This window comes from Heliangelus exortis, chromosome 21 (assembly GCF_036169615.1).
Source record: "Heliangelus exortis chromosome 21, bHelExo1.hap1, whole genome shotgun sequence".
Lineage (NCBI taxonomy): Eukaryota > Metazoa > Chordata > Aves > Apodiformes > Trochilidae > Heliangelus > Heliangelus exortis.
The window spans coordinates 8,736,293-8,755,452 of NC_092442.1; the positions used below are offsets into that span (position 1 = coordinate 8,736,293).

A 19,160-nucleotide genomic window follows, 5' to 3' on the forward strand; every position below is an offset into this window, starting at 1 on the left:
CTCCTGGATGCAGATAAACCCCGTGCCCTGCTCAGCTTTCCTGCCCAACAGAGCAGGGCCAGAAATATCTGCAGCCTATGGAATGAGGACTGTGTGCTGCTGTGCAGCAGGAATTGGAAAAGGAACATGGATAAGGACTAAGGTATAATATTAATATCACTGTCCAGTGATTCCTAGACAAGCAGCAGGATAAGATTTGGAAGATTTGTGGTGGTGCCTGTTTTTAAGTCTAAACCAGCACCCCCTCAGTCGTTAAGCAGATGATGCTAGTTTTAACAAATGAAGCTGGATTAATTTAAAGTATTTAAAGTGATCAGCAGTCCTTAGGTTAAAGAACATATGTCATTTTCTTCTAAGTTTCTGTTTTGATGAAAATATCCTGCCAATCTAGGCTCTTCTAAAGCCTGGGGTGCAAAGAGGCCACCTGAACCCTTGGCTACCTGCCCCGGCACCTAGAAGTGGTTGCCCTGGCAGCTGCTGTAGGATTAATTCATGGCAACCTTCAGAGAGATGGATTGAGGAGGTCAGGGAGCTGCAAATGGCTGTGACACGTGTCATGTATCACTGTCTGCTCTGCCTGCTCCCCAGCCAGGACGATGGCAGAGCTCGCCCAAGCGAGCCCACTTAAAGCCTAATGGGGTAAATGCATAAAACTATTAAATGCATAAGAATCCTCTTCACTGGATGGCAAAATATAATGGAAGTTTAAACTGTTAATTGAATAAACCTCTTAGGGACAGAGTGCATCCCCACAGGATGTTCAGCACTTTGCCACTCAGGTGCCAGGTTACTCCCGAGCCACGCGGACCTCGGGGGGAAGCTCACCTGGGGCTGCTCACACTTTGCAAACCTCAGACTCAGCACCACCAGCTGCTTCCCTCCCGTTGCTCTGAAAAGCAGAAAGGCCTAAAATGTTTTTAACTTAATGTCTAGCTCAAGGTAATGAGCTCCCAAGATGATGGAGCTCCAGGTACAGCATGAAGTCAGCCTTGGAGCGTGGCCGGGAAATCCTTCTCCTGCAGCCTGAATTCAGGATATAATGAAGAAGGTAAAAACAAAGCAGGAATTCTCCATGTGGTTTTATAGGTTGTTCTTGTTAGAGTGTGCATCAGGCAGCTTTGCCAAAACCTCTGGTTGCTTTGGGAGGTGGCTGTGCTGGTTCTCTGCACCAATACCTGAGGATTTTGGCTTTGGGTCCTCAAGCAAACTTATAAAATAAGTCTGTGAAGCAATAGCAAAGCAGTGCCTCGAATTTCAGTTTCACAGCCCCAATCACCTGGATGATTTTGACACCAAATCTTGTGTCTGGTGTCCCAGAGGGGTCAAACCTGCACTGCAGTAGCTGCTGTTTTGTAGTGATTTCCCCAGCAGTAACTGGCTTCTCTGGAGATAAGCACTGCCTTTGGCCTCCTGGTTTATCCTCACAGGAACAAGATTACTGCCTCATAAAACAATTGCAAAGCTACAGTACTATTATCCTTTAAACAGTAAAAGAAGAAGAAAAAAAATGATTTATGAAAAATACCATGATCCTTCATAAACAGAGCCTGACTGACAGCAATTTCAGAGACAGTAACTAATCTAATGGTGCATTATAACAGCACAAAGAAGTAGATTTGGCCACTGAACCAAAGTCATTAAAGATTAGACCAGCTGGTTTAACAGTTAGGAAATGTTTTTGCCTTTCTGAGCACAGGATACAGTGCAAGTTGTTTTCTGATTGAATGTCTCCATGTAAACAATGTGACTTTTTGGATAAATCAATGGCTGACATTGACAGGACAGAAAACTTGCTGAGCTGAAGGTAGCTTTTAAATCCAGCTTTCCAAAGCTAAGCTAACACAAACAGTCAGACTCCATCCCAAAATAAATCTGCATTAACACATACTAAAATGTTATGCACTGATAGCCCAGGTTTGTTTCATCAGTACAAAGGCTGCACTTATTTAAATTGAAGAGGCTATGTAACCATTCTTTATGCTAAAAAAGAGAGAAAAAAAAAAAAAAAAAAGGAAAAGGGGGAAAAAAGGAAAAGAAGAAAAAGCTTTTTGGAAAACATAAGAGAGATAAACTAGGAAATGTTAACCAAGAGATGTTTCAGTTGTAGAGCTCTTAGGTGCTAAAACACAGCTATTAGGCAGAGGGAGCCTTAAATTCAGGCTGGGGAGGTTAACTGCTGCTTTTATTGCTGTCTGCTCTTCACAGGGCTCCTTCCCACTGCCTTTATTGTGGGGTTGCCACCGGGTTGCAGCCGAGGGAAAACATTTTGCCCGTGTCATCAAATCTGGTGCAGAGCAGCCCAGCTCTGCTGCTGCTGCTGCTGCTGCTGCTGCCAAAGAGGTGAAGCCAAGGGGAGGGGTGGGGATGAATGGAAAGCAGGCAGCTAGCAAGCATCTTGCTGGTTTTCCAAGGGACTGCAGACATCTAAAATCTCTGTGTCCACAAAAACAGAGGGTAAACCACAGGGAATCTGACACCAGGCAGTCAGAGGGCTCAGCTTCCCATTCAGGGCTTTGGCAGAACCTATATGGTGGGGCAAGAGGTTTCTTTACACTACTTTTTTTTTTTTTTTTTTTTTTCAAGTGTTAAGTGTGATCTGGTAAGGAAAACTATCAAAATATATTAAAATGACAGCAGACAAATCTAACTGGCAGTGCCTAATTGTTAGACTTTACACTCAAGCACATCTTTTGAATTTGAAGACTCTATCAAAGTGCCATCTTCCTTCCTGTTCTGAGGTTTTCCAAAGCTTTGTCAGTCAAATCCCTGTTTGTTTTTGCAGGGATTTCACCAGGCCAAAGCTGGGCTGTGCCTGAGCTGATGGAGGAGAGGGCAGTGCCACCACCTTGGCCACTCTCACCTTTGCTCCTCTCTGTGGGATGGCCCAGCCAGGATTCTGCTGGTTTTTTACATTACTTACAGAAATCCCTCAACAAATCACTTGCTGGTGCTTAGCCCCATCATGTACACATTATTCACACTTTATATTCCTAACCCAAACACATTTCTTTCTGTCTGCTTTTATATATTTTAAGAAAGCAGAGCAGCCTGGAGGGAACCACCCCAGCAGCTGGGTCCTTTCCTAAGTTACAAAAGTTTTCCCTTTGAGAGCTCCATGCTGTTCCACCTATACTCAAATACCACACATAAAATAATTCTTTGCATGGTGATCAGTAGCATCCCCAAAATGAAGCCTCCTGTATGTGTAGGGTGACAGGACAGCAGATAAAACCATTAAGTGTAATGAAGTTCCAGCTGTTTCAAGCCCTGATAAATATTCTGAGTTCAGAGTCACAGGAAGAGGTGCTCTCTACTTTGCAAAAAAATAGTAAAAAGGGACAGGAAACTATTTCAGTGCCCAAAAAATAGAGCCTCTGGGATGGAAGGTCACTAAATAAGACCAATTGCTCTGTGGCACTTAAGGCTCTGAAGGGGAATCCAGGAAAACAGTGCTGGAGCTGGATCAAGATGCTCCACTGCCAGGAGTACACTGGGATATTGTTAATGGGACACAGGGAACTCAAACATAAATAGTGAGGGGGATTTTCCTTGCATTGGCTACAATACATATGTTTGTTCAAGGAAAAAAAGAGTTGGAGCAAGAAGACATGCACGTCTGGTGTTGAAGAAAAGCCTGTTTGTGACAGATACAGTGGAGAAATTGTTCAGGAATAGTTCATCTTTAAATGAAGAGCACCCTAATGATGCTGCCAAGGTCCATGGCAGCTTGGGTTGGTGGCTGTGCCAGCAGCACAAGGAAAATTTGCCTTGGTGGGGGCTTTAAATGTGGAGATCTGGCATTTTGCTGCATTTTAGAGAGCTGGTTCAGCTTCTTTCTTTGTCACCAATGGTGCCATTGATCCTCAGATTTGGGACTGGCTGTCTACCACATCCACAAGAGAAGGGACCCCAGCATAGGTGGAGATCAGGTGAGGAAACAGGAGCTTGATTCCACTTAAAAGGTACAGAAAGAAGCAGTGTTTGTCACAAGCAGGGGCAGAAAGAATCTGATTCCAGGTCCTAATCGAGGAATAAGGTTAAGAAGGAGAGTGAAAATGTTCCCCCTTTCCATTTTATGTGACACATGGATACACACACACATGTTCAGCTTTCTCCTGCACTTCATGGGCAGAAAACATCTCATGGAGATAAAATCTCCTCCTGGCAGCACTGCCCCAAAACCAGCACCCTCCTCAGCCTCCTCATTGTTTGACCCTCTCCAACCTCTTCCTGCAATCAAAGGTAAAGTCTCTCTTCAAAAGATTTAAGTTTAGGGATGGACCTTAGGAACCCTGAGATGATGCCATTAATTTCCAGCATTTTTCACTCCTGACCTCTGTATTTGGAGTTCCTGATTTTCTTCACGATGTGTTTTTCATTTATCATCATCTCAAGTGCTTCTTAAAGCCCTGCACGTTCTGACACAACTGTGGGAAATGTATTCCAGGAAAATATTTCAGCTGATTCATATTCTTTCCCCTCTGACACCTGAGGTTTATGCAATGTAGGAATACAACAGAGCTGCTAAAATGGATGGCTGAAGGGCAAGCCATTTCCTTTGTCACATTATATATAATGCTTTGGTTCAGCAAAAAAAAGGAGCTGTATTATTTTGATTCTTTACTCATAGTTAATTACAATTAAAAGTAAGACTGTAATTACCTTTCTTGTAAACTTTGGCCTTAACTGCTGAGCACAGCAAAACAGGAGGAGGCTTGGTTAACCTCAGTGGAAAAAAAAATAAAGGTTTTTTTTTCTGCAACAGCTGGAGCATGGGCACTCAGGAGGAACATTTCTGGGAGGGTGAGAGAAAAGCAAAGCCAGAGCCAGTATCAGAGTCTCTGTTCCTGGACTGATCATTTGCAAACCAACAAAACTTCAGGTGGGAGGGAGAAAAAAACCACCAAACCCCCTCACCTGCCCCCACTGCTGGGCTGAGCTCAGTGGGAAGCCCCCATTCTGAGGTGTCTGCAAGAGAACCAAGAGAATTCAATACAAAACTTCCCCTGGTTCTGTGGCTCACTTTTTATTTCTTTTAACAAGTTTACTGCTGTTGTTTGCCCAGAAAACTCCCCATGGCTGCTGCATGGCTCTCCAGGGTTTGCTTCCCTCTGGCTGGGGATGCTGCAATGAGCCCTCCACTGGCCCTGCTTCAAACATGAGCCCTTATTTCTCTCTCTGAAGACAGAAAATACATCTCTAACTTCAGCAAAAGGACTGTCTTGTGCACACACCGGAGCATCAAAGCAAGCAAAAAAAAAAAAAAAAAAGGAAAAAAAAAAAGACAATTTCCAATTTTATGCCAGATTGCTGTGCCACTGAGCAGCCCCATTCAGGGAGGTTGTCCCTACCACTTTTGAAGCCCCAGATGTTGCTTGCCAGGAAAGAACAATCTATAAGAAAGGGAAAGTGTATTTTAGTCCCATGGCCTTGTCTGTGCCAGGCCCAAGCCCCACTCCATGGCCAGGCCAAGGGCTGGCACTGGGAGCTGGACTGGGAATGCTCAATGCCTCCCAGTGCCTCCCCATCCCACCACCACAAATGCCCCATTGTGGCCTTCAGACAGACAGGAGGATGGAAGGAAGGAAGGAAGGAGCTCTTGAAGCCCAAGTTGTTCTTTGGACAGTAATTAGAGATATTTCAAGATATGAATTGATGGACAGAGGAGGCAGTTTCCATTCTGCAGTGTGGAAACACTTCCTGAGCTATGATTCAACACCAAAGACTTTGGGGAACCCAGTGGGTCCTGGAACAGGCTCTGTCCTCATCATTATCCTGATTATTATTGAGAGAATACCTCAAATCTAACTGCATGAAAAATCCCATTTATCCAGAATTATTTAAACACTGCGTTTCCCCAGAATAGATTTTTTTTTTCTTTTTTAAAACTTTACAAGCATTTGTATATGGATTTAGTAATAATAAGTGTAGAGGAAAGAAACGTAAAATAACCCAAATCCCTGCCCAACAAATGCTGCTAGTACATAAACTTTATAAATACAATGTTGGCAGATTCCAATATATAAAAAGGTAGCTAAAAAAAAAAAAAAAAAAAAAAGAGTAAGAGCCATAAATAATGCCAAGTAATAAAGGAGGTGAATGTTTTTGTTATTAGATTCTTTCATTGTATAAATCTGTTTAATAAGCTGGCTAGGAATCATTGATAGAAAACAGACTGCTTGTGGTGTTACAGATCAACCTGTTCTAAATGTTCTTTCCTAACCCCTCTGCCAAGCAATACTTTTAACAAATACAATTTAAAAATTGAATGTTCTTTCATCATCCAAAAGGAGCAAAACAGCACTAAAAGTCAGAATGCACCTTTTGAAGAACTCCTGACATGTGTCTGCATCAGCAAAGCAGAAAATCTTTGTTTTCCAAGCACTGAAGAGGGTTTGCTGTGTGTTCAGAGTTAATTAATACCATACCTCTGATTCCTCAAATGTGATCAGTGTATGTGTAAAGCCCTTGATTTAAAAGTCTTATTTCCCAACATGTGTGTATTTTTGGAAAGCCCTATCGTATATTTTTCTTCAGAAGTTCATGTAAAAAGTATGCAGTAACATTTCACTGTAATGAAAACTAAATGTTGTGAAATGTTATTGAGGTCAGTGATGGGTTTGTGACGTTAATCTCTGTACACTATTGTTTCTCATTACTCTGTGGGATTTTTGGTTTTCATTATTCCTGGAGGAAAGGACAGAAAAAAAAAAAAAAAAAAAAAAAAGAGATGCTGTAACCCAAAGGAAAAAAAAAAAAGGAATAAACACAAAAATGCAAAAGTGAAGATAATGAGAAAATAATAATAATAAAAAAACCATTAGGATGTTATTGGTTAATAAACTGCTGAACTTAAAACACCCTCCCCACTAAAATGCTGAAAAGCAGGCAAGCCTTTTTGTATTATTAGCAAATAGATATCCTTATTCCTGCTTTACATTTTTTTTTATTGCTGCATTAAACTCCTAGACAGGTGGTTTAAGTGTGCAGCTCTCAATAACCTCCAAAATAATTCTAGGTTATGACCCCAATTTTGATCTTAGGGCACACAACTCCAACAGCTCTGTTTTCATCCTACTAAGGGCTGCTCAAAGCTGCCAACTTCATTCAGTGCTTCACCAGGAAGACACTCAGGTCTCCAGGAAAGAGTCCCTGTCAGAAATAAAAATTTTATCATCAGAAACAGACATTTTTTTATCCAACATAGAAATTTTATCATCGGAAATTCCTCGTTATTTTCATTTCTGATGAGTGTGTTGGCAAACAGGGGTAGAACTTGGTTGAATGGAGAGTAAGATTGCCTCTGGAGCCTTCTCATCAAAATCACTGCCAAATTCCCAGGCCACACCACCCTGTGCATCACTTCTACCTTCTCCCAGCCTTCTACCTTCTACAAGCTCCCAGCATCTCCTCATCTGGTTCCTCCCATGGTCCATCCAGAGGCAAGAGCCCTCACCTGGAGTCCAGATCCCAAAGCTCTTTAAGCAGTTGCAGCCCTGTTTGAGGGCTGAGTGTGAAAGAAGAGTTTCAAAATGATCATGACCCTTTTTTTCAATTAACAACCTAATCTCAAATTAGATGGAGATTTAGCAGACGGAGTCCTGGGAGAAAGTGAAGCAGACAAAAAAGAGCAAACATTTGCTCAGCACTGAGAAATCCAAACTTTCTCTCTGCCCATCAGAGTAATGAGGTGTGTCCTGAGTACTTGAGGGCTCATGGGAATAGGATCCAAAGACTTTCAGCTCTAAATCACTGGTTTAAATCCAGGCCTGTTCATGATTGAGAGTAGTTACCATCTGTCACTGCCAGGGCCTCCCAGGAATCTCCTGGTGGTCTCACCTGGGCTCCTATGGCTCTGGGTCCTTGGGCACCCCAACTGCTCTGAGGCTGAGCTGCTATGGAACAAAGTGGGGGCTCAGCTGCTGACCCCGCACCTCTGGGGAGAGAGAACAGTTTGGTTTATTTACCCTGTTGTAGTCCCTGTGTCTCCTTGCAGGCTGCCACTTGCACAGCTCCCATGGAATTCTTTGTACCATGCAGGTGAGAATTGTTTGGAATACTTAGTGCAAAGATTTCCTGAAGTGTTGTGCACAAACATCATAAATATAATCCTCAGAGCTTCCAAGCCAACCCCAGCAACTAATCCCACAGATAAACAAAGCTAAATCTCTATTTGCCTGCAAAAATAATGAGCAAACATTAGGGCTATCAGTGGATAGGAGGTCTCCAATCTTCTGAGGGAAGACCTTGACTTTCACCCAATTTGGACTGGGAAGCCCTAATCTACTGTGAATTACAAAATCTAATTAAAAGGAGGGAAACTGAGGCAGGTGAACTCTTCAGAGCAACTCTGCTGAGGCTCATAGCTGTGCTCATAGTCTGCATTTCAAAGACCTGTTGGCAAACCTTGTGCTTCCTAGCATGGCACTTAAGCCATCTGCCTGGTCTAAGTGCTTCTCTGTGTTGTATGGAATAGATTTATAGCTCAAATCCCTTCTTAGGGTATAACATTATTTGTAAAGTTGTCTATTCCATGCTCATGCTCTCTCTCTAATAACAGCATTAAACCTCCTTCTGTCCCAAGAGACAGAGGTGGGGTTAAACTCTGTTGCAAACCCCTTCACACAGACACCAACCTATAATATTGATGATGATAAAGGAACCATCCTCATGTGACACAGATGCCATACAGAATGGGCATCCTTTGGGGAAAAGGTGTTTACCTGCACAGGTGTCACTCCAACAACTCATGAACACAATAGCACAGCAAAGAGAAAATAAATCAGAGTAATTCTTTTCATACATTAAGGTAGCTGCCAGAGGCCTACTGAATAATTAAAGAACCCACTGCAAAAAAAAAAAAACCCAAACAAAATTTCATTTCTTTCCAGATACTTGCAACCCAAGTGTGTTTAAATCCAGGCCCACAGCATGTGAGCAACTTTGTGCATCCCTGTAGGATTCCTCATGTGGATAATGCTCTTCAGTGGACAAACCACAGCTCAACCTACTGGATTTGTTTCCAGATTTTACTGCTCAAGAGCCCCAGAGCCCATCTGAAATACACCCAAGACAGCACTAACCAAAACCCATTAGCATGGGACCTCCTCTACTCCCTGCCCTTATCAGGATCACTTTATCATCAGATTTAGTTTCCAAATTAACACTGAATTCCACTGACAACAATAAATACCAATCCAGTTTTGGTGTCAGGGCCAGAAAACCATGAACCACAGCAACTATACAGCAATATTTCTAGATCTCCCCCACCACGAGAGCAAAGCCCAGCAACACTTCAGTCAGAAAACAAACACCCTTTGATTCAATCAGGGCAATTCTGGTGGGTTGCTGAAACCAGCTCTTAAAGCCACCCACCTTTTGAGGAACATTCCTTGAAACCAGCAGTCTCCAATGGACTTTGCTCAGTAGGTCAGAACCCAACCTCTGACTCTCAGAAGGATGCTGGAAACTCAGCTCCAGTAGCAGAAAGTTTCTCTGTGTAGCTACAAGCTCTTGGGGTGTGAGCAAACACTGGGAGCTGCTGCTGTGTCAGATATATGAGTGGTTTCTTTATCAGGAAATGTTTGCTGACTGGGACTCCCCTGAGTTGAGGTTTCCTCTTTTTTTCTCCCCTTCAGATTTCTTGGTCTCAGCTGATAATGGAAACACAACTTTTTTTCATCGCCGACCCGCAGAATCAAAGAGGAAAATTTAGGGAAGAAGTGAGAAAATTGGTGTTGGTGGAACAACATTTGCCTTGAGACTGCTGAAGGTGGGAAGTGTGAGTGTGTGCAGGAAATTACATGTCAGAACCAGTAACAACATCTTGAAGTAGAAATTAATGGATGCTTAAATCACCCTGAAATTCTTAAGAAATACAAATCTGTGTTACTATGAAAAAGTAAACACAGGGAGTAAAGCAGCAAGGGAATTACTCCTGCTTTCCTATCACCAAATGAAGCCCCAACAACCAGTAAAATTGGATTCTGAATTACTAAACCATGGAAATCATGAAATAAAGACCCTCTATTTTTCCATGAAATGGTACTAAACAGATATCTCAGTTTTTCTGCATACTCTAATTACTCTTTTTTTTTAGTAACCAAACCAAACCATGCTTGTACTGAATTCAACAGTAAAATATCACAACACTGAATCATAACACTTTGGAATCATAAAAGCCCCCAGTGCACATTTAATCCATACCAGAGCTAGAGGATTGGGCCAAAAGAGTAAACAGGGATTGCTAAATAGGCTGAAAGGAGGCTGCAGTATTGCAGAAGTATGAAAATAAGATTTAGGTGGAAGAATCTAAAAGTACCTTTAAACAATGCTTTATTTTTACCACAATAGATTGAGCTTGAGGCAAAAGAAGGACTATTTGTAGGATCAGTGATAGCAGTCTGCATGCTGGAGTCATGGAGGGTGCCATGGACACAGTGTCTTAGGTGCATGAAATAAAATGTTATATATTTATATGGATATTATCATCTGAAGATGTAGTGTGTAGATCTGACAGTTACAAATGGGTTTGGAGATCAAATGGAAGAACTTTTCTTGCAGAGATCCAAGCTGAAGGACCTGCTCTTCTTTGCAGGAACTGAGAGCTCAACATCATGCTTCAGAGACAGGGGAGCTGTGTAAAATACAGAGGTTTATTTATCTCTAACAGAAACAGCAGAGTAGAAAGGGAGCACAAAAGTAAATCCCTGTTTGCTAATCTGATAAATGTTATAAAAAATGTAAAAAAAAAAAAAATCCTGATATTTGTCTGGTTTATCTCACTTCAAAGATCGTGGAGCAGGGGAAGGGATTTGGGAGATGTAAAGAGAAGCTATTTTTAAAAGCAGTCCTAGATCTGTGAAACAAGATGTAGGTTTTATGGAAAAAGTGTTACAGTGGTTTTGGCCACCTCACATGGCAAAAGGAAAAGGCTGAGAGTTTTTACAGAGAAATAATGATAAGTGAGTGTGAGATTCTGAGCAAGATCTGATGAAGAAATGAGACAGAAAAGGCTCAAAATCAGGTTCCTGCCATTCTGGGGACTGCCTGGTGCCCTCCAGGTGTGGCCACCTCATGTCTGCCTTCCTGGCTGGTCCTGGAAAGGATGCAGAAGGAGGAAGGAGAAAATAAAGGAAAGGAGAGGAATGGAGAAGTGGTTTTCCCAGGTGGCCCCTGGGATGGAGCTCAGAGCTCTGACCAGGACAGGGAAGCTCAACCCCTTTTTTCTCCACGCCAGGAGCTTGGAAAGCACTCGGTGTCTGCTCCGCTTTGCTTCCAACAAAATCCATGGTAAAGCTCCCTCGACTTCAAAGGAAACTGAGTTAGGCCAATGTCAGGAGTTTTCAGAAGTCCCACCCTGAAATCCTTAGCACTCATAACTCTTCCTGATGGAAAGCAGGCAGTCAGGACCACAGAAAAGAGCAGACACTGGAGATCTCAGTGCAAGGGGCTGCACCTGGAGAAGCCTCAGCAAGGGGGTGACCCAAGTGCTTAAGCCTGATCTTCCCCAGTTTTTAACAGTGAGCAGGTTTGGGTCTAAAAAGTCCCCAGGGATGGGACAGAGAAAGCTGCTTGGGGGAAGCAACAGCCCAGAGTGCTGGGACAAGGTCCTGCCAGCCCCAAAAGGCTTCAGGCTCCCAGTGCCTCACCTTCCTCAGAGGAAAACTCCCGTGGGACAAGAAGTCTTACAGGGAAAAATGCATTAAAAAAAAGGGCCTCTTTTTGGAAGATCTGCCACAATTTCTATTCCACCAAAACTCCTTTCCCCAGCACTGGACACAGCAGCTCTTTCTGACACACTTTGCATCCAGCACCTGCAGCACCATGGCACCAAACCTGGTCATGAGCCTGCAGAGAGCAAGGGCTGGGAATGGCTCTGTGGGACAGGGAAGAGGTTGCTTTTCCATTTGAATAAAAACATTTTTAAAATGTAAACCCCCCCCAATTAAAGCCAAATGAGATAGGCAAACATCCCACTAAAGTCAACCCCCTCAGGGCTGCTCCCTGCAAGCAGCTCTGAAGGCAGCAAAAGAAGCAACCAAAGCATCTCCTCTCCTGAGCAAACCTGGGAAGCCCAAGCACACCTCTAAAGACAGAATTTGATCCCTTTCTTTTAGAAAGTCCCCAATTCTCAGCCTGCTTTGCCAGGGGCACACTTCACACTGCAGCAGAACAGATCAGTGTTGAAGTCACAGGTTCAACTTGAGAATGAGGGCATTTTTTTTTCCCCTTGTCTGATCAAGGTCAAAACTATTAAAATACCCTTAGGTTCTCAGTCTAGTGAAATGAACTGGTAATACATTTGGCAAGTTAATCTGTGGATTGCCTTCTCACATGAGACCAGCTGTTGTGTTTCTAAGTACAAGCAGTATTTACCTCCAATAATGAAATGACTGAATATAATATGAAATAAAAAAAAAAAAAAAAAAAAAATTAAAATCAGTGTTCCCTTGCCTACTGCACAGCCCTGGGTTACATTTACAGTTCTAATAAACTGATTTGTCAAAACCATCAGAATCAAGGATGATCATCTGGATACCAGATGAACTAAAATACATGTAATTAGAAGTTGTCCATTTGTTCCCTTTTATCTCCCACATCTCCCTCCTTTGCTCTCAAATACGTGTGCATGTTTCTGTGTAACTCACGTTGAGCTCTGGGCCTAGAATCCAGGATTTTTATTGCCACTTCTAGTGTGGCATAACAGGAGTGAGAGTTCTTACTTCACAGCACACTCATGCAAAATAAAAATCTGGTCACCTTACAGGAGTATTTTCAAGTCTCTGCTGTGCACAGACACACATATGTGAACATACACACAACATATACACATGGACCTACAGCTGGATATAAAAATTCCAAATACAAATTGATCCATTAAACACATCTCATAGCTGAAAATTAGAGAATGAAGCTTCCTAGTAATTTAATTTCCTAAACATTAGCAGCTGCTTTTTTCATATTTATGATTAGGTAGAGGAGCAGCTATATGTACCAGATAAGGTGATGCTCTTTGCCTCTTGAACCCTTTGAATCTGGATGTTATGCAGTTGATAAAAGTTTATAAAAGCTCAATCTTCTCTTTTTCAGTGTTCTAGCAATATTTCACAGTATGTATTTAATATATATATGGTAAAAATTAATCTGAACAGACACACTCTCAGCCTTGGAGAACCTCTGACAGAAAACAGGACATAGAAAAAATGATAAAGGAGGATGTGGGAGAGATTATTAGTGACAGCAAAGGAGGAAGAATTTCCTGGAAGATGTTAGTTTGAAGAAGGGCTCTGAAGGAACAGAGAGCTTGCTGCTGGAAAAGTGGTGGGAGAGCTTCTGCAAATCTAAGGAAATGATACCTGCAGGTGGGTAAGAAACACCAAGGAGGAGAATAAGCAACATTTACAGCACATCATACACATGCTGAATAAAATTATCTATGTAATCCTGCAGTGGAGAGAACATTTAAGATACTGATAGTTCTAAAGCTGTTACAATTGCTCTGATACATAACTGCCCAATATTTAAGCCCAAAGTTGTTGATCTCCTTTTATTGAGTTGTAACCAAGTGCTCCTAAAGCAGAGAAGAGCTCAGCTACTGGAAGAAGTTGGCATTTCAGGCACTGGAATTACACACCACAAAAAAATTACCTAAAAAAAGAAACATCCACTGCTAGCAACAGACAAGTAAACAAACAAAGCCTTTTAAAATAAAGATTTAAGCATTTTTAAACTTTACTTAAGGTGCCAGACCAAATGCTGAACTGGATCATTCCATCAGAGGAAGGAGTCCTGTCCCCACTGAAGTCACCAATGGGTTTGCTGGTGATGTCTGCATTCCTGTGTTTATATACAAATCAGGCTTAAAAGGCAAATTTCTAGACACCAGAAACTCTCTCCCAACATTCTGAGTGGGAAGAGGAAAGGGATGCCAAGGGGAGCTGGGAGTTGCATCCCAGCACCCAAGAACCACCCCAAGTATGATTCCTCCAGGGTTACTCTAAAGAGAGCTTTTCCATACCCCAATCCTAAGTTTCTCCCTACACCTTTCTGTATCTTTAGCTCGTTAGAAAGCCTCTTTGCAGAGGTGCTAAAACAGAAAACCAGGAAGGAATACTTCAATCCCTCCAGATAAACTGCAAGCCTGAGCTCCCCAAACTTCAAAGCCTTGCAGATATTGTTTAATCAATGCTAGAGCTGGAAGGCCAGCTGTGTTCCTCTGTTTGTTCTTAAATGCTAATCCAAGTTTACCAAAACTGAAGGATTTTGCATCTGGGGTATTTGGATTCAGGCCCATTCCTCTGGTAACCTGTCCTTGGCCTCTGCTTCCATCTCCTTGTCACGTCCCAGCCTCCTCTCCCTGGTCCCTGGTGCTTTGGTAGCACTGCTTTCCCTTTTGGGGAGATCAATAATTGCTTTGTCATCCTTCAGGACAAGACCTCTCTCCTTCTGGGTTTACTGTGCAAGTCCACTGTGTGTTTAGATATGGGTGACATTTATAAACTACAAAAGAAAGCTCTTCAGGCCATTCCTTCATAAATCTCACGACAGATCTCAGCTCTCTGCAGCTTCCTGCACTGTGTTCCAGGCATGAAAATAATAAAGCACTTCTAAATAAGCTGATTATCCTCAGAGCTGCAATACATGAAATCTCAACCTTTTCAGGTTTCAATATATGTCACATTTTCCCCCAAGTCTGAACCAGCATCAATCTTTCCTTTTCATTGCTTTGTCCTCTACTTCTTTGTATTTTACCATTTCCTATTTTACCTTTTGTGAGAGCCTGAACAGAAACAAAAGTACCCAGAGAAGAAAAATAAAGCAAAAAACTGTGTTAGGTAAACAATCCCTTGGGGGATGATGTTGTTTGGAGCTGGCACTCCCCAAGCACAATGTTGTTTGGCAGCAGGAAATAACCTCTGGGAGCCTGTGACCCCAAGTGCTGCTGCTGAGAACAACATCTCCTTCAAACAGGGACCCAGTTTTCCAACCTGGAATGAGGTGCCTGCTGCCTCAAGAAGGGGCTCAGAGCTCCAGTGATGGGAGCCCAAACTCCACTCCCAGCCTTAAGCAGAAAGAGGAATGTGTGATCTCTCTTTGGCTTTTATCTCTTTTTTTTCCCCTCTTTCCTACAGAACTAGTCTAACAGAAGGCAGCCTTTTTTTTTTTTTTTTTTTACTTTCTTTTTTGGTTTTTTTTTTTTTTTCTTTCCCCCCTGAGCGAGTGTTTCACATTTTTCAACTTTCAGGCAATTGTATTTCTAAATCCTTTCAAGATAACCATGCTGGGAGCAGGGGCTCTTCCCCAGGTTGCCTCAGCAAAGAGGATTCTTTGCCATAAAACTGCTATTACCATTAGGGTGTGAAAAAAGACCCAGTTCACAGCCTTCTGGAGTCAAACCTGATCTCTCCCCTATCCCACCTCATCTCCTGGCAGAGGGAAAAAGAGCAAAGTCCAGGTCTCTGCTCAGGAGCTGGGAGGATGCCCAGGGGGTGTGATGCTTGCTCTGGGCCTGGGTTATCACAACTGGTTCCTACCAGATGGCTCCAGCCTTTTCTCATGGTGCTCTATCTGAAAGGAAGGAAATTGAGATTCCACCCCAAATCCCAGCACATAGTTTGGAGGATTCCCACATCTTCCAAGGATTAAGTCACCACATGGAGAGCCTAAAAGTGCCTCGAGGACAAGACCATTTTTAGAAGGCTGGGGAGGAAGAAGAGCTAAGAGGCTGAAATCCTTTGTAGCTTGCCCCAAAGACAGATTCACCAGGGGATTTCCAGAGGAAGAATGAGATCCAGCTCGTTCAGATGTGGGGTGAAAGAAGCCAAATGACCTAAAAAGAGCACATCCTTGGGCTGACAGATCAGGATCCCACAGCAGAAGACACAACCAATATCTTGCTACAGAGCAACCCTTTTGGGGGTCCTCAAAGTGCCCCCCAGCAGAGACTCAGAGCCTTGCCAAGCTGTACAGGACAAACCCTGCTGAAAGACAGGGGGAAATAAATGGGATTGCCTCCTGTTTGAAAATTAAATTGATGCAGGATCTGAAATCAGTAACAACATGAAGTTGACTGTCACCATGAAGCCTTCTGGAGAAGTGTGAAAATTATCTGAGGGGCTTTAGATGAGGTTGTTTTAAATGTTGCCACTAATCCCAATATTTGTATTGCTGATAGAACACTGCACCCTACTCAAATGCACTGGATCCCACTTCATCCCTTCCCTGTTGATGGGGAGAGAAGGAAGGCCCATGTCCACTACACAGCTTGACTCAAACCTCCAGGTAAATAGATAAACCAAACCAATTTCCTATTATTTTCTGATTAATTTTCAAACCTTGGGAATATCTAAAACAACCTCCAAGAGAGCAGGAAGACAACAGCACACAAGACCACAACATTAGGTGGAAGACAACAGCTCAAAACTTATCCCAAATTGAAAACTCTCACTGTTTTTAAACCAGGGATGATGGATTGAGCATTCCCAGACCATCCTGACATATCCAGGCCACCCACCCATGAAGGGAACCTGTGCCAGGCTGGACCCACCAGTGCTCCTCAAGCCCCAGCCCATTCACACCCCCACTGCCAAGCCCAGTGCAGAGAAGTCCCCAGGAAGCAGGCAGTGATACCACAGCATGATCACCCCAGTAATCCCACCAAGATAATCACAGATGTTGTGACCCACTTAAAAAAATGAGTTCATTTTCCAGATATCCAATTTCAGTGGCTTTTTAGGACATTACCCCCCCTGAAGATTTATGGGCAAATGAGTGTTCAAGCTTATTCCTCATCATTTTCAGGGCTGGTAATGCTATGCTAGAGGAAGTGTGAAATCAGGACATAATCTTTAAGCCATCTTGTTTTCAGGATGATGGATACTTGCTTTGCTAATAATGCCAGCTTCCTCACAGGGCTGGGAGAGCCCAAGGAGAGCCTAGGGAATTTCCAAAGGAAGGAAACCCAGAAAATCAAGTGGCAGAGGAGTGAGACTGCTGAAAAACGTGTTTTCTTCTTCATCAGGTCATCTTTGCAATTGTACTCTGTGGAAAAAAGGACCAAACCATGCAAAATTCCTGGCAGATTGTTTAGAAGGTGGCAGGAAGGTTCAGAAGAAGGACAGAGTTGCCCCCTACTCGTGTCAGTGTCACCAGGTGCCCATTTTAAAGTCAATGTCATGCAATGCTGAGGTTGACAGTGGGAGCCTGGATTTCCCAATTCTACCTGTGCTTCTGTTTTGTTTTCCAAAAAATACAATCAGCAGGGAATTTTTTAATAAAAAAAGGAATTCCAAACGCTTACTGTAACTGTTTTGATTCTTCTTCCAGTACAGATAAATTAAAAAAGCTTTGCTTGTTTGAGGGATTTTTACAGTCCTGGCTACTTCTTCCCTCTGTTGTGAGGCAATGCACATGTTAATTCTGGAATCTCCTCTACATGGTATTCCTGTTGTCCATTTAGAAGAGAACACGTAGAAAAGATCAAAGTCTTTCTAATTACTCAATAAAACCTGTGATTTTTTAAAATTGTGCTTCTATTCTTTGAGCCCCTTTCCATACAGTGTATTCCTTCTACAAGAAGAAACGTGGGAAAAAAAAAAAAAAGTTCTTTATTCCTAAATTAGCATTACCTTCTACTAGGGAGGTGACCTCTTCTTCCATGAATGAGATGTTAGTTTCAGCCAAAATACAAGAACTTCCATTTTGAGCACAGATTGGCACAAATTTGGCCAGTGCCAGCACCCTGGCTGATCCTGCTGCTCTCTGAAGGTCCTCCTAGGAGCTGGCAATCACTTCCCAATTAAAGGATGTACACACACACACCTAACACACTTTCCTTACATGAGAACAAGCAAAAGTTTTCTCCCAAATTTCTTTAAAGAAGGCAAATTTAACATTCTATCTCAAGTTACAAAGCAGCCAGATTTAACAAACCCACACAGAACAGCATCCTGATTCCACTTCACTAATTACTTGGGTTTAAGTAGTCACAACCCAAACCACACCAGATTTACAATTTTTTTAAACTTTCCAGTCTTTGCCTTGGACTTCTAAGTGCTTTGCACCTCTTGGGATGTGGCTCTCAGCCATGGGGACCAGAGGATGGGAAGAGAAAGGACCAGGCATCAGCACAGAGCAGAGCTGATGGCTCTTGCACATGAAGACTGGTGACATCAAACCACCAGACAGCAGGAAGAATCCAGGGGATGAAAACAGGATGATTTTTTTTTCTTTTAAATTGCATTTCACTTCTTTGTGCATCATTTAAAGCTCCCTAACTGGGGCACTTTCCCTTTTCAAAAGCCCAGGGAGGTTGTGGAGGGAAACATTCAGAGCCCACCTGGACATGTTCCTATGTGACCTGCTACAGGTGACCCTGCTCTGGCAGGGGCCTTGGACTGGGTGATCTTTTAAGGTCCTTCCCAACTCCTAAATTTCTATGATTCCATGAAAATGGCCAATTCTCCTGGCAGCCTTTGCTCCCACCACCCTCCCCCCAGAGGCACGTGCTCCAGCTCTTCAGTGCCAGAGCTCCATTCCCTCCCTTTCCATCCCCAACCACCAAACTGGCCACGGCTTCCCACTTCTCCCCAAACCACTTTTTAGAAAAAAGAAGGAAAAACACACCCAAAGCATCTTTCCCAGGTCCTGCCTGTGTGTGGTAAGGAAGGGCCAGCCCAGCCTTTCCGTGCGAGGCGTGGGGGCTGCTCCAGAACACAAATCCACAGGGCTGGGGCAGGTTCTGCTTTTTTCCAAAAGGCTCTCCCCAGCTGCAGCACATTACTTGTGGCAACTTTTCTTGGATCTTAAATGGGTTTTGAAGCCATGCTGTCAGCTGCCTTCATGTCACCCCACTATATTATGATTGAATCTCCTGTTCCTTTTATAGAGTTGTTCTCTCCTAATAAAACACTAACTGCTGGGCTGAAACTCAGGACCACTGCTCAGGGGCTTATGATAACCTTCTGCTCCTTCTTTTTTTTGGTTTTTTTTTTCTTTTTTTTTTTCCCCTCAGCTAAAAAGTGAACTTGTGAAATGTTAATCCTTGAGGGGCAGCCTTCTTTAAATACGTGTCTGTCCAGTCCCAGAATTTTGCTGTGTTTATACAATATTTTGACCCCACCCCCATTTTCTAGTTATTTTAAGAGCTCATACTTTGG

General features: G+C 42.9%; 1 protein-coding gene across 16 annotated transcripts in view; it reads right to left on the bottom strand.

Moving 5' to 3' along the window:
• BCAS3 (BCAS3 microtubule associated cell migration factor) overlaps window positions 1–19,160 on the bottom strand; it is a 310,770-nt gene that overhangs the window by 51,022 nt on the left and 240,588 nt on the right. The gene's annotated exons all lie outside the window — the stretch shown is intronic.